Source organism: Bos indicus, chromosome 29 (genome assembly GCF_029378745.1).
Source record: "Bos indicus isolate NIAB-ARS_2022 breed Sahiwal x Tharparkar chromosome 29, NIAB-ARS_B.indTharparkar_mat_pri_1.0, whole genome shotgun sequence".
Classification (NCBI taxonomy): Eukaryota; Metazoa; Chordata; class Mammalia; order Artiodactyla; family Bovidae; genus Bos; species Bos indicus.
Window position 1 is genome coordinate 44,154,149 of NC_091788.1, and position 13,682 is coordinate 44,167,830.

Here is a 13,682-nt window from a genome sequence, read left to right on the forward strand (position 1 = left end):
CTGAGTGGCCCTGAGCCTGCACTCTCCTGGCACCTGGGACTGGACGCAGGACCCCAGGAGACCCCAGCTCAGGACCCAACAGGGGTGGCTATGATCCTAGGCAAGCCCCAACACAAGCTGACATTGGGTGCCTCGTCTCTCAGCCTCAGAGTTTCCCTCTGCCCGTCCCCTAACTTTGACCAGCTTCCCTCATTCCCACCTTGCAAGAGGTCAAGAGGATCACAGCCCATTTTGCTGGACCTGATGCTGACAGTCTGCACCTCGGAGCAGGGCTGCCTGGGCTCCAGTCAAACCCTGCGATTCCCGAGGGAGCCCCTGCCCATCATTGCAATAATCTCTCCCTTTAACAACACGCATCCCATAAAGAACAGCTGGAAGCAGGAGGGGAGGTATGCCAAGTTGGCCTGGGACACAGGGCTCTCGGAGCCCAGTTTGAACACCAGGCCCCTGTAGGTCTTCTCAGCTCAAACTCCAGTCACATGATGGGACAGGTTCTCCCAGGAAGCCGGGCTCCCATACCTGGACAAGCCTGAGGCAGACACAGGCTGCAAGCCTGGAGTGGGGTCGGGGGAGGGATGGGGGGCAGAACTAGGAAAGAGAAGGGTGCGGGCCAGCCAGCCTTGGTTAAAGAATTCCTTAATAAGGGGCCTTGGCTTGGGCCTCCTGAATGAGAGCAGTGGCTGCTTTGCCATCATCTGCAATGCCTCAGCCCCTTGGCAAGTTCTGGTGACAGAATCCCTCTTTGGAGATGGTGTTTCTGGAGGGTGGTAAGAGGAGACAGAGGAGGCTATGATCCCAACGAGCAGACTGTCCAGGCCTGGGTGGTGAGATCACCATGTCCACCAAGGTGCCCATCTATCTGAAGCTTGGCAGGCGCAAGGGCAAAAAGAAGCCGTGGGACCTGGCTGACAGGCTTATGCGCATGCATGAGCAAAGGCACAGAGGCACCAGAGTTAATGCCAGAGGGGAGCCAACACATGGCAAAAAGAACCTAGGTCTCCGAGTCCAACCTAGCCTGTGAGAGTCAGTTTCCCCATTTCCAAAATAGAGTCAGTGATACCTGCCTTGCAGGGTTGTTGAGAAAATCAGGGCTAACATTGCTTAATTTGCATGTGTGCGTGCATGGTCAGTCATGTCCGACCCTCTGTGACCCTATGGACTGTAGGCTGCCAAGCTCCTCTGTCCAGGGAATTCTCCAGGCAAGAATACTGCAGTGGGTTGCCATGCTCTTCTCCAGCAGATCTTCCCGACCCAGGGATCAAACCCATGTCTCCAGCATCTCCTGCAATGGCACATTTACCACTGAGCCACCAAGGAAAGTGTAGTGGGATTTAAACTCAGGTCTGTGAGAACCCAAAGCTGCCATGTCTGAGTGAAGAGAGGTTCTGAAGTGGAAGAGACTGGTGGGGGCATCACAGCTGGTCTACCACCCTAGAGTCCTACCACCCAAGGGCACTGTCCTTCAGGCCCATCTCTGGGCCAGCTCTGTAGGGCCCAACACCACCTGGCAGGGCACGGGGCAGGGGCTCAACCATTTTCACAGGGGACTGTAGGGACAGTTGGCCTAGGAGGAAAGCCCACCCCGTCTTGAGTACCACACCCACTTCCAGAGTTTAAGTTGCCTCCTGCTGGAGCTGGGTTAGGATACACGCTCCCACCAAGCAGAAGAGCCAGTGGCCCCACAAGTGAAGCGAGAAGGAAGTGGACACCAGCAGCTTTCCCACACACTGCCTGCCTACTCCTGGTGGGTCTCTATAAATACCCTTCCCTGAAGGTACTCAGAGCCTGTCTTCTGCTGCTGATCCCTCCGTGGGTTCCCACCTCCACCCCTTTCAGGGCAGAGCCTGGTTCCACGGATCCAGTCACTGTGCTCTCTCAGTCACAATTCCAGCATCTCTCCCCAGCTTAGAGGCCCCTTGAGCTTGTCTGTAATACAGGGGACACGAATGCTGGCTGCTTGGCCGAACTTCAGAAGCCCTTCCCTAGGGGCCAGGAGGGAGCCGCCCTTGGCCAGCATGGTCCCCTTTACCTCACTGATGTGGGTGATGGGCATCAAACCCAGCGGGGGAAGCCCTCCACGTCCTGCTGTGGGCCAGGGGTAAGGTCAGGCAGGCCTCGCCAGGGGCACCCTCCAGACAGCAGTCTAGCCTTCTCGGTTCCTAATCCCCTATCCCTGAAAAGGCGGAGACCAAGAAGTCTGACCCACCCACTGGCCGAATGTCTCTCCCTCTCCTCATCTAGAGCTGCTGTGGGAGGCTGCTGGGGGCAGCAGGAGCTCCATAAACTAGCCCTCAACCACAGATCACACCATGACAGCATGATTAGGCAGGCCTTGGGTCTGTGTCTGAAGCAAAGAAACAACCACCTTTCTCTCAGCCACTGGCCTCCAAGGATGGGAAGAAACCCAACATGTGAAAGGAGAGCATTCCAAGTAGGAAGCAAGGCGGCAGGGGCCTGGAGGTAGAAAAGCATTGGGTTCAATTTGCCAGGAGTCGGGGAGACTAGTGGGCTACAAACAAGGTTGGAAAAAGGGTTGGGCTCCGATGTGTCTGCTCCTCCGACCTGTGGGACTCGAGTAAGGAGATGCATTTGAAGAATTCTGAGGCAAGTTTTAATTACAGGTCTAACTCAAGAGGCTACTTATCTAGTCTGTGCCAAACACTGTTCTGAATATTTTATAAATACGTGAACTTGGGGACTTCCCTGGTGGTCCAGTGGTTAAGATTCCAGCATCTGCGACGTTCCACAGCCCGGCAGGGTGCCAATTTTCCAGCTCCTCAAGGCCGGACGAGAACTGAGGACGCCATCTTGGGCACGCCCTCCGAAAGCCGTTGTGCGCCCAGGAGGATGCCTGCGCCCCGCTGTGGATCGCAGGGGGCGTGGCGAAGAGGATGGGGGTGTGGCCTCAGTGGAAGGCGTGAGGCAGTGATGCAATGCGCCTCTAGTGGCGGCTGGGTTCGTGCTCCTGCTCTGCCTCCGTTGGATTCCGTTTCCACGGTTACGGCGGCCTTGCGAGACAGTGTCCCAGGTAAGATCTAGGTAGAACTGAAACATGAAACCTGAGAGACTGAAGTCTTCAGGGCTCCGAGGAATGGGAAAGCAGTGCCTCACCCTGGGTCTCAGGAGGCCTGGCTTGCCCGGCACATGCCCCTTCTGTGGCTCTCTAGGATGCTATCTGGTCCACAAACACCCATAAGAGCCACGAACTGTCCTGGATTCCCATACTCCTTCCCCTACCTCGCCCAGCTCCTGACTTCACTATTCTCTATCCTCCAGTCGCCAAGATGCAGCTGTTTGTCTGTGGCCGGGAGCTGCACACTCTTGAAGTGACCGGCCTGGAGACCGTTGTCCAGATCTAGACAAAGATAACAGAGTATCACCGAGCCATCCGCCCTTTGCCAATCCTGTGGCTCCCTAAGAGAATACTCTTGGCTCTCCCTTTCCTTCCTCGTCCCATGTAGCCTCCCTGGAGGGGCTCACTCCTGAGGCTAAGGGTGTGCTTCCGGCAGATTTCCCCTCAGAATGAAGCCCCCCTGGGCCAGTGTGGGTAGAAGCCCTGACTACCCTGGAAGTGGTGGGCCGCATGCTAGGAGGTGAGTGGAGCTACAGAGGCCCCAGACTGGTGCCCAGAGGGTGTTTTTGACCCTTAGGTTTATTTTGTTTGCCCTGCACAGCGTCTAACATTTTTTGTTTTAATTTACAATATCTTAATGAGCCAGCTCATTTTGTGATCAAATGCAGTGCTGCTGCTGCTAAGTCGCTTCAGTCATGTCTGACCCTGTGCGACCCCATAGACAGCAGCCCACCAGGCTCCCCCGTCCCCAGGATTCTCAAGGCAAGAACACTGGAGTGGGTTGCCATTTCCTCCTCCAATGCATGAAAGTGGAAAGTGAAAGTGAAGTCGCTCAGTCGTGTCCGGCTCTTAGCGACCCCATGGACTGCAGCCTACCAGGCTCCTCCGTCCATGGGATTTTCTAGGCAAAAGTACTGGAGTGGGGTGCCATTGCCTTCTCTGGATAAAATGCAATATCTGGCTTCAAAAATTGGGAAGATCTAGTGACAATAACCTGTGTTATCAAATACCAAGAGTCTGCCCTACCTGACTAAGGGCTGCTCCCCTTGGAAGGCTCTCCAGTTTGCTACAGTCCCTCCTCCTCCCTGTTACTCCTCAAAACGGTGTCAGTTACCATTTTTCAGCAGGTTTGTGCTGCTGCTTCTCTCAGAGAAAAGAAAAATGAGCTCTCTTTTTGTATCTCTATCAAAAGTGGGACAATGAAAGATGGATCCAGGGCATTGCATGTTTCAAGAAAAGCGGGAAGGAGCCTATTTTTTTTTTTTGGAAGTAAAGAATAGCCCCGTGTGTTTAATATGCAACCAAACCTTGTGTCAAAAGAATCCAACTTAAGACACCATCATGAAACAAACCATAGTAAGAATTTTGACTGGTACACAGAAAAGATACATGATGAAAACCTTCATGAGCTCAAAAAAAAGACTAAACTTTCTACAGCATTTATCATCAAATACAAATAAAACAAGTGATGCTGCTATGAAGTGCAGTTACATAAGCGAAAAAATTGCCCAGGCATCAAAACCTTTCACAGATGGTGAGTTTATAAAAGCTTGTCTATCCAGTGCAGCTGAAATCATGTGACCTGAACAGAAGCATTTGCAAACGTAAGTTCTACATGGAAACACTGTTGCTCAGCAAGTAAAAGATATGGCTGAGAACTTACAGGATAAGTTGTGAGAAAAAGTTAAATCATTTGTGACATTTTCTATTGCAGTTGATGACAGCACATACATAAATAATATGAGCCAGTTAATTATATTTATCTGCAGCGTTGAGAATTTTGACATCACTGAAGAACTTTTGGACATGGTACTTTATGACTTACTCAGCATCTGAAGATGACTTATTTTTGCATGTTTAGAAAAGTCTCAAAAAGTTTGATGTTGACTAGTCAAAATTAGTAAGTGTGATCACAATGGTCCCCGTGTGGTCTGTAATAACATCGGGCTTGCTGTAAAACTTTAATGCAAGTCAAAATGTTTTTGCAAGGATGCAGAACTTAAATCCATTCACTGCATTATTCCCCAGGAATTGTTTTATACTAAGAAGTTAAAACTAGAACATGTCATGGATGTAGTCATTAACACAGTGAACTGGATACACTCTCATGGCTCCAGTCATAGATAATTCAGTGTTTTGCTTGAGGAATTGAATATACAATATGATAATCTCCTTTACTATACAAAGGTAAGGTGGCTTAGTCTGTCATGGTATTGAAGAGATTTTTTGAATTGATAAAGGAGATAGATTTGTTCATGTCATCCAAGGGCAAATCCCTTCCCCAGCTCACCAGTGAAGATTGGATCAGAGGTCTGGCCTTTTTGGGTGACATTACAAACCATCTAAGCATTTTGAATACTTTTCTGCAAAGACGTTCACCAAATAGTTACACAAATGTATGATAGTTTGCTCTTTCCTAGTAAAACTGAAACCTTGGGCTACTCATTTGGAGTAAACAATCTGGCTCACATTGAGATTAGTTTACAGAAATGAAAGTTATGGTTTAATCTACATCTCCAAAATTGTAGAGTTGAGCATTGCATCCCAAAAAAGATTCTTTTGATTTCAAACATTATGAAAATCAGCTCACATTGTTTAGCTCACCTTTCTTAACTAACGTTGATAGCTTTAACGAAGAATTACAAATGGAAGTTATTGAACTGCGGTGTGATACAGTACTGAAGACTAAATATGATGGCATTGGGGTACCAGAATTCTACAGATACTTGAGCAAGAGTTCCCCTAGATATAGAAACCATTGTGCAAAGATTCTGTCCATGTTTGGAAGCACCTATGTCTGTGAACAGCTATTTTCTGTCATGAAATTGAGTATAACTAAATTTTGCTCCCAGTTAAAGGATATAAGATTGAATTCAGTCCTACACACCGAACTTCAAAATATGAGACCAGACCTTGATATCTTGGTGCAGAAAAAAAAGGTGTCAGGTTTCTGGTTCCAAGTCAAAGGAATAACAGATAATGAAAGAAATGTTTAATAATTATAAGATCTCTATTTTTAAATGTGTATTTCTAAATTTTATCTTTGAAATATCTAGTATTATAAATTTTGTATGTTATGTGCTTATACTGTGTTTAATAAAAAAATTAAGTTACCACACTTATTTTTTGTGTTTTTCTACTGGTCTCACACCTTGAGCAAAATGTACCTGAGTTGTAGAATTTCTGTGGCTGTTTGAATGAAATTGTGGCTGTTATTAATTTTTGCCTCTTAGCCCCAGATTTATCCTTCATTGTCTGCTCTCCAAAAACAGATCTGGGCCTTTAAATATCTTTCCTTTGACACCTGGCATGATGTTAAGCTTTGTCGGTAGAGGGCACTGGACACGTATTGCCAAAGAAAGGAGTTTTCCTTTCTGGTCTGCTCACTTGGCAGGTTCCTGCAGTATGGATGACGGATGGCAGGTACCAGGCTCCTGCAGTGCCCAGCAGTCAGCAGCCCCCAGGAACCAGCGGCCTCCCCTGCTTCCAGCAGTTACATAATTGAATCCTTCTGCTGAGACATTTCCCCATGAACAGCTTTCCCTAGTACCCTAGAGGGCAGATTTCCAGCAAATTCTTTCACTGTGACATAGAAGCTATTTCTCTGTTATTCCATAAGCCTGAACCATACCCTATCCAACCAGGTGTGAATTTTAGCCCTGCAGTGGGAAACTTCTTCCTTGGGCACCTATTTCAGCCCCGGGGGTAGTGGCTGCTTCTTGGACCTGCTCTTTCTTTAGAGTTTTCCTTATGCCCATTGTAGTTAATTCTTTATATTAAATTGTCCCTGTTCAAGTTACTGTGTGTTTTCTTTCTCCTGATTGCACCCTGACAGACTCAGACCCTATTTTTTCTTATCTGTCTTGGGATTCCCCCCAAATAAGACTGGGTTCTGGGCAACAAAGAGGCCTTTGCCTTTGTCTTTGCCTTTACTTGAGTCAGCAAGTCACCTAACAAAAAGCAGATGTCCCTGGGACCTGTAACACTTAATTAGGCAGACTCTTAATTATGTTTATAATAGTTGGTTTTATCTGATAACTATTGTACCTCAACTTTAAGCTGATTTTTTTTGGGGGGGGGCGCTATGCCACATATCTTTCAGGATTCTAGTTCTCTAATTAGGGAATGAACCCAAGCCATGCCAGTGAAAGCATGAAGTCCTAACCATTGGGCTGCCGGGGAATTCCCTAAACTAATTTGATAACAAGAAAAAAAAAATGATTGAGCCAATTCAACAAATATTTGTTGGCAATATACTATATGCAAGGCCCTACTCTGAGTGCAAGTCAGTTCTGTCTTTTGTTCATTCCTTGACCTTGATCTGGTTACCTTGTCCCTTTGAGCTTTACCTTTATTCATAAAATGAGGCTATTACTGCACATATTAGTTTTCTGTTACTGCATTCAAGTTATATCAGTGTGAAATGGCTTAAAACAACAAATATTATCATACTGGTATTTCTAGGTCAGGAATCTGGGAGTGGCTTAGCAGGGTGGTTTCAGCGAGGGTCTCTTAAGAGTTTGCAATCAAATTGTCAGCTGGGCCTGCAGTTCTCTGAAGGCTTCAGCAGGATGAGAGGATCTGCATCCAAGATGGCACACACATGGCTGTTGGCAAGAGGCCTCAGTCCTTGGCCACCTGGGCCTATCTGTAGGGCTGCTCACAGCATGGTGGCTGACTTTCCTGAAGCAAATGGTGTGAAAGAGAAAGACACAGTATCTTTATAACCTGATCTTGAAAGCGACACACCATCGCTTCTGTCTTATTCTGTTAGTCACTGTATTTATCATGTATTTTATGTTCTGTGTTCTGATGCTCTAACATCTGGGGCCGTGCTGACCCTAAGATTAGCCAATCCCAAGGGATATAAACTAACCAATCAGAGCTTATACCCACAACCACCTCCTTTGTCAGGCTCTAACACTCTAGGCCACTGTCCGTATATCCTAATCACTTCAAGGCCAGGCATCAGACAGTCCCTGTGACTCAGAGCCTGATGAAATTATTCAGAGTTACCAATACTAAACCCAGCCGTTCTGCCTTGCCCATTCCTTCCTGCAGAAAATACAGTGAAGGCTCTCCCTGTGGTTGCAGTCAGCTATCAGCTGGGGCTGCAGTCAGTCTGAAGGCTTAGCTGGGCTGGATGTTCATGATGGCAAACCAGCTGTGGTCCTGGTTTAAGCTGGGAGCTCCAGTTGGCTATACATGAGCTCTCCAGCATGGCAGTCTTGGGGGGGTTAATAACGGAATCTGACACAGTTGATGTCTCCCTCCTCCAAAAACATATCCAAGTTGCTTCCCTTTCACCACACTGGCAACTGTTTCTCAGCCTCCTTTCTGATTCTTTGTCACTTCCCAAATTCTAAATGTTATAGCTCCTCAGGCTCTGTTGTTTTTCATTTACACTCCCTCCCCTGACGCACATTCCTCTTGTTCTCCTGGTTTTAAATGGGTGTTAATGTGCTCCTAACTCCCAAAGTTGTACCTCCTCCTAGACCTCTCTTTCCTAACTCCAAAACAGAGCTGCTGATTTTTCTCTTCAAAATCTCCTGCTGTGGTTGATGGCGGTTCTGGTATTCCTACTGCTCAGACTGAAGACCCTGGCCTTCTCCTTTGTTCCCTTCTTCTCCATAGCCCACAGCCATTGAAACTTGTTCCCTGGGTTTAGAGACTAGAATCCCTAGTGACCTTGGAGAGAGCCCTTTGGTGGTGTTATTAGGGGCAACATCAAAGCTGACACTTTCTCAGAACTTTTAGACTATTTATTCAGTAGGCATTGACTGGTCCACTGCTGTTGTAAGATTGTGCTTGGATCAGGCAGGCGGGCAAGGTACTACATACCCAGTAGGGGGCTTCCTGCATCCCAAAAGGGAGTCTTGAAGGCCGCTGAGCAGTTAAAATTAATAGGGAATTCCCTGGTGGTCCAGAAGTTAGCATATTAAAAAGCAGACATGACTTTGCTGACAAAGGTCTATATAGTCAAAGTTATGGTTTTTCCAGTAGTCACGTAAGGATATGAGAGTTGGACCATAAAGAAGGCTGAGCGTCAAAGAATTGATGCTTTCGAATTATAGTGCTGGAGAAGACTCCTGAGAGTCCCTTGGAGAGCAAGGAGGTCAAACCAGTCGATCCTAAAGGAAATCAACCCTGAATATTCATTGGAAGGACTGATGCTGACGCTGAAACTCCAATCCTTTGGCCACCTGATGCGAAGATCCCACTTATTGGAAAAGACCCTGATGCTGGGAAAGATTGAGGGCAGGAGGAGAAGAGGATGACAAGGATGAGATGGTTGGATGGCATTACCGACTCAATGGACATGAGTTTGAGCAAACTCCAGCAGATGCTGAAGGACAGGGAAGCCTGGCGTGCTGCGGTCCATAGGGTCACAAAGAATTGGATATGACTGAGTGACTAAGCGATAACAAAAACCAGAAGTTAGGACTCACTGCTTTCACTGCTGTAGCCTGGGTTCAGCCTCTGGTCGGGAACTAAGATCCTGCAAGCTGCATGGTATGGCCAAATAAAGTAAAAATAAAATAAGCAAGAACATAGCTCTTGGAATCCCCACCTCACAGCTTCCTGATTTCTATTTTACGTATATTTGTATCATGTGGGGTCTGATTTCCTCCAAAGCCAGTGCGTGTGTGTGTGTGTGTGTGTGTGTGCACGCGCTTAGTCACTCAGTCATGTCTGACTCTTTGCAACCCCATGGACTGTAGCCTGCCAGGTACCTCTGTCCATAGGGATTCTCCAGGCAAGAATACTGGAGTGGCTTGCCATGCTTTCTCCAGGGGTTCTTCCGAACCCAGGAATCAAACCAGGGTCTCCTGCATTTTGCAGGCAGATTCTTTACCAGCAGAGCTACCAAGGAAGCCTGCCAGAGCCACTAAGAAACAACAAATTACCATGAGTAGCAGGATTGCTGCAGGTGGGCAACGGGCTGCCAGACTCAAAACAGGGAGAAATTAAAAAGAAGAGTTCCAAAGGTCCAACTGCAGAGGCCGCTTAGTGAAGGACAAGCAGCCTGGCACACGTCACCAGGGGCCGATGAGGTCAAGACTGGGGAATCCACAGACCACCACCGGAGGGCCTGGCCTGTCTACTGTCACAGTCTCGCTGTGTGACCTTCAGGAGTCACTGAACTTGTCCTCTCAGTCTTTTAGTTTTTGATTAGAAATATTAACCTTTGTCCTGCCTTTTAATTAGAAAAAAATTCACTGTATATATACAGTTAAAATGCAGCATAAATACAGGGGTTATTATAAGACACTGGACAAGGTACATGAGAAAACAGAAAGAGTCTAATGTTTATTGACCACCTACTTTGTGCCAAGTACTGATGCTTTGCTTCTGTGCTTTCACTCACCCCCAAAAAATACCCCTTAGTGTAGCTATTATTGGTATTGTTGTTGTTCAGTTACTAAGTCGTGTCTGACTCTTTGCAAACCTATGAACTGCAGCACACCAGGCTTCCCTGTCCTTCACTATCTCCCAGAGGTTGCTCATCCATTGAGTCGATGATGCCATCCAACCATCTCATCCTCTGTCATCCCCTTCTCCTCCTGCCTGCAATCTTTGCAGCACTGGGGTCTTTTCCAATGAGTCGGCTCTTGAGAGTCCTCTGGACAGCAAGGAGATCAAACCAGTCAATCCTAAAGGAAATCAACCCTGAATATTCACTAGAAGGACTGATGCTGGAGCTGAAGCTCCAATACTTTGGCCACCTGATGCAAAGAGCCATCTCATTTTTGGTATAGTTTTATTTATTAAAGAAAAAAAGAATACAGAGGAAATACCTAGCTTTTTAAAAGTACACTGCCAGAAAAGGGCAGCAACTAGGCCTTCATAAAAGATGAAAGGCAACCTCCATCTTCAGGTTCAGCTGGATCTAGCAACAAATGATAGAATCAGTAGGTCAGGAGTTCCTTGGTGGCCTAGTGGTTAAGCTTCCTGCTTTTACTACCTTGGCCCAGGTAGAATCCCTGATGGGGAAATGAGATCCCACAAGCTGCATTTTGCAGCCAAAAAAAAAATAAATTGGAACGATACCAAGCACAGGCAAACATGTGAAGCCACAAAAATTCTCATGCTCTGCTGGTGAGACTGTAAAATAACACAATGGAGAATGATTTTGCCATTTCTTATAGTTAAACATATAATTACCATATGACTTAGCAATGAAAACATATATCCTCACAAAGAGTTTTACACACAAAGAATGTTCAGAGTGGTCTTATTCATAAAAACCCCCAAATGGACATCCTAAATATCCATCACAGATGAATACATAAACAAATTTCCGTATGTCCATACAATGGAATATTACTCGGCAACAAAAAGGAGAGAACTACTGACACATGTAACAACATGGCTGAATCTCAAAAATATTGAAAACAAGCCAGACACAAAAGACTTGCCTACTTTTTATGATCTTATTTATAGAAATTCTAGAAAGCCGCAGCTAAAGTAACAGAAAGCAGACCTGTGGTTGCCTGGCTGGGTGGTAGTGGGTAGACTGACAGCAAAGGGACACAGGGAACCTCAGGGTACAACAGAAATTTCTCTTTTTAAAATGTTTATTTAAAAAAAATTAAAAAAATAAATAAATAATAAAATGTTTATTTTATTTATTTATTTGGCTGTACCAGCTCTTAGTTTTGTCCCTTGGGATCTTTGATCTTCATCTTTTTGTTGTGGCATGGGAACTCTTAATTGCCGCATGGGAGATCTAGTTCCCTGACCAGGCATCACATCCAGGCCCCTTGCATTGGGAGCACAGAGTGTCAGCCCCTGGGCCACCAGGGAACTCCCTACATTTATATTTCAGCAGGGCTCAGCAGGAAAATGAACACGCTAGAACCAGGCACACTATACAAACACGAGGCAAATGAACAGAGCCAGCTGCAGAAAAGCCCCCTGCTACCCACACACTGGGTCTGTGTGCTGCCAGCCCTCCTGTTACAGAGCTTGGAAAACAAGTCAAGGTCACTCTGTCCCCATTTCTAGCGACGGCTGAAGGCTGGGCTGGGCCGAGCGCCTGCTTGCTGTTTCCTCCCACTCCAGCCTTCATCTCCTAAACTCACACTGAACTTCAACACCCAGATTCCTGGGGCCTCTCTCCTTGTCCTCTGATCCCCCTCTGCATTTCTTCTGGCCTGGTCTGACTCTGTTTTGCTTTGACCCTGACACCAGCTTTTCATGTATTGATTTACTGACTGCTCTGGATCTCTGCTGCTCCTCGCGGGCTTTCTCTAGCTGTGGTGAGCAGAGGCTACTCTCTAGTCACACTGTGAGAGCTTCTCATTGTGGTTTCTCTTGCTGCCAAGCACGCGCGCTCTGAGCTCAGGCTCAGTAGTGCTGCACGGCCTTAGTTGCCCCGAAGCATGGGGAATCTTCCTGGACCAGGGATTAAACTCGTGTTCTCTGCCTTGGCAGGCAGATTCTTAACCCCTCAACCACCAAAGAAGTCCGACATCAGCTTCTCCCTTCCACTGTCCTGGGGTCTGATGAATCCAGTACTTGGACAGCTTTGAAATACCTCCTTTAGCGTCCTTCCAGGTATAGCATTCCACAGCAGGAGGAAATCACAGTGAACATCCTTGTTCAGCCAGTTTAACAAGCATTTTCTGTTCCTTCTGTACAATACAAACCACTGCTAAGTGACATGAGAAGGCTGGTCTGAGAAGGAAGTCTCCTGGAGGACAGCAGAGCCTCACAGTGGGGAGCCTTGGAGAGCCCTGGGGCCAGCTCTGCCCCAGGCGGAGACCACCTGTGCATTTTTCAATAACCTAATACAATAAATACCCTTTTTTGCTTAGCGCCTCTTAAGCTGGTGTGGAAGTTTCAGGTGAAACTCAAGGAGGTCTGGGAGACCTTGACGTGGGCCTAGTGCGCTAGTGCTGACATGCCTCAGGTATGCGACGTCAGGCAAGTAATAACGGGATGAGGGCATGTCTCTTGAGGGGAGAAAAAAGATCAGTCCTAGACCTGACTCGGAGAAGGCAACGGCACCCCACTCCAGTACTCTTGCCTGGAAAATCCCATGGACGGAGGAGCCTGGTAGGCTGCAGTCCATGGAGTCGTGAAGAGTTGGATACGACTGAGCGACTTCACTTTCACTTTTCACTTTCATGCATTGGAGAAGGAAATGGCAACCCACTCCAGTGTTCTTGCCTGGAGAATCCCAGGGATGGCAGGGCCTGGTGGGCTGCCATCTATGGGGTCGCACAGAGTCGGACCCGACTGAAGCGACTTAGCAGCAGCAGCAGCAGACCTGACCTGCTGTGGGGCAGGAAACGTGAACTCTAGACTGGCTTCTACTTCCTCACTGAGCTGTCTCTGGGCCTGTGTTTCCCAAGGCTGTGGAGAGGCTGAGGGAGTGAAGGCTCGGCCTCCATGTCCCCTGCCCAGGCTGCCAGCTGCACCACAGCCACCCGCTCCTCAGAGGGCAGTGTGCACTCCCCCAGGGGACTCTTGGGGTCAGAACTCGGACTCGTGACTCAGAACAGATACATCCACTGCCAACTGACGCGATGGGAGAGGCAGAGGAGGCCAGGCTGCCTTGCCTACTAGCTCCCACTCATCTCTGTGACTGCCTGTCCCCAGC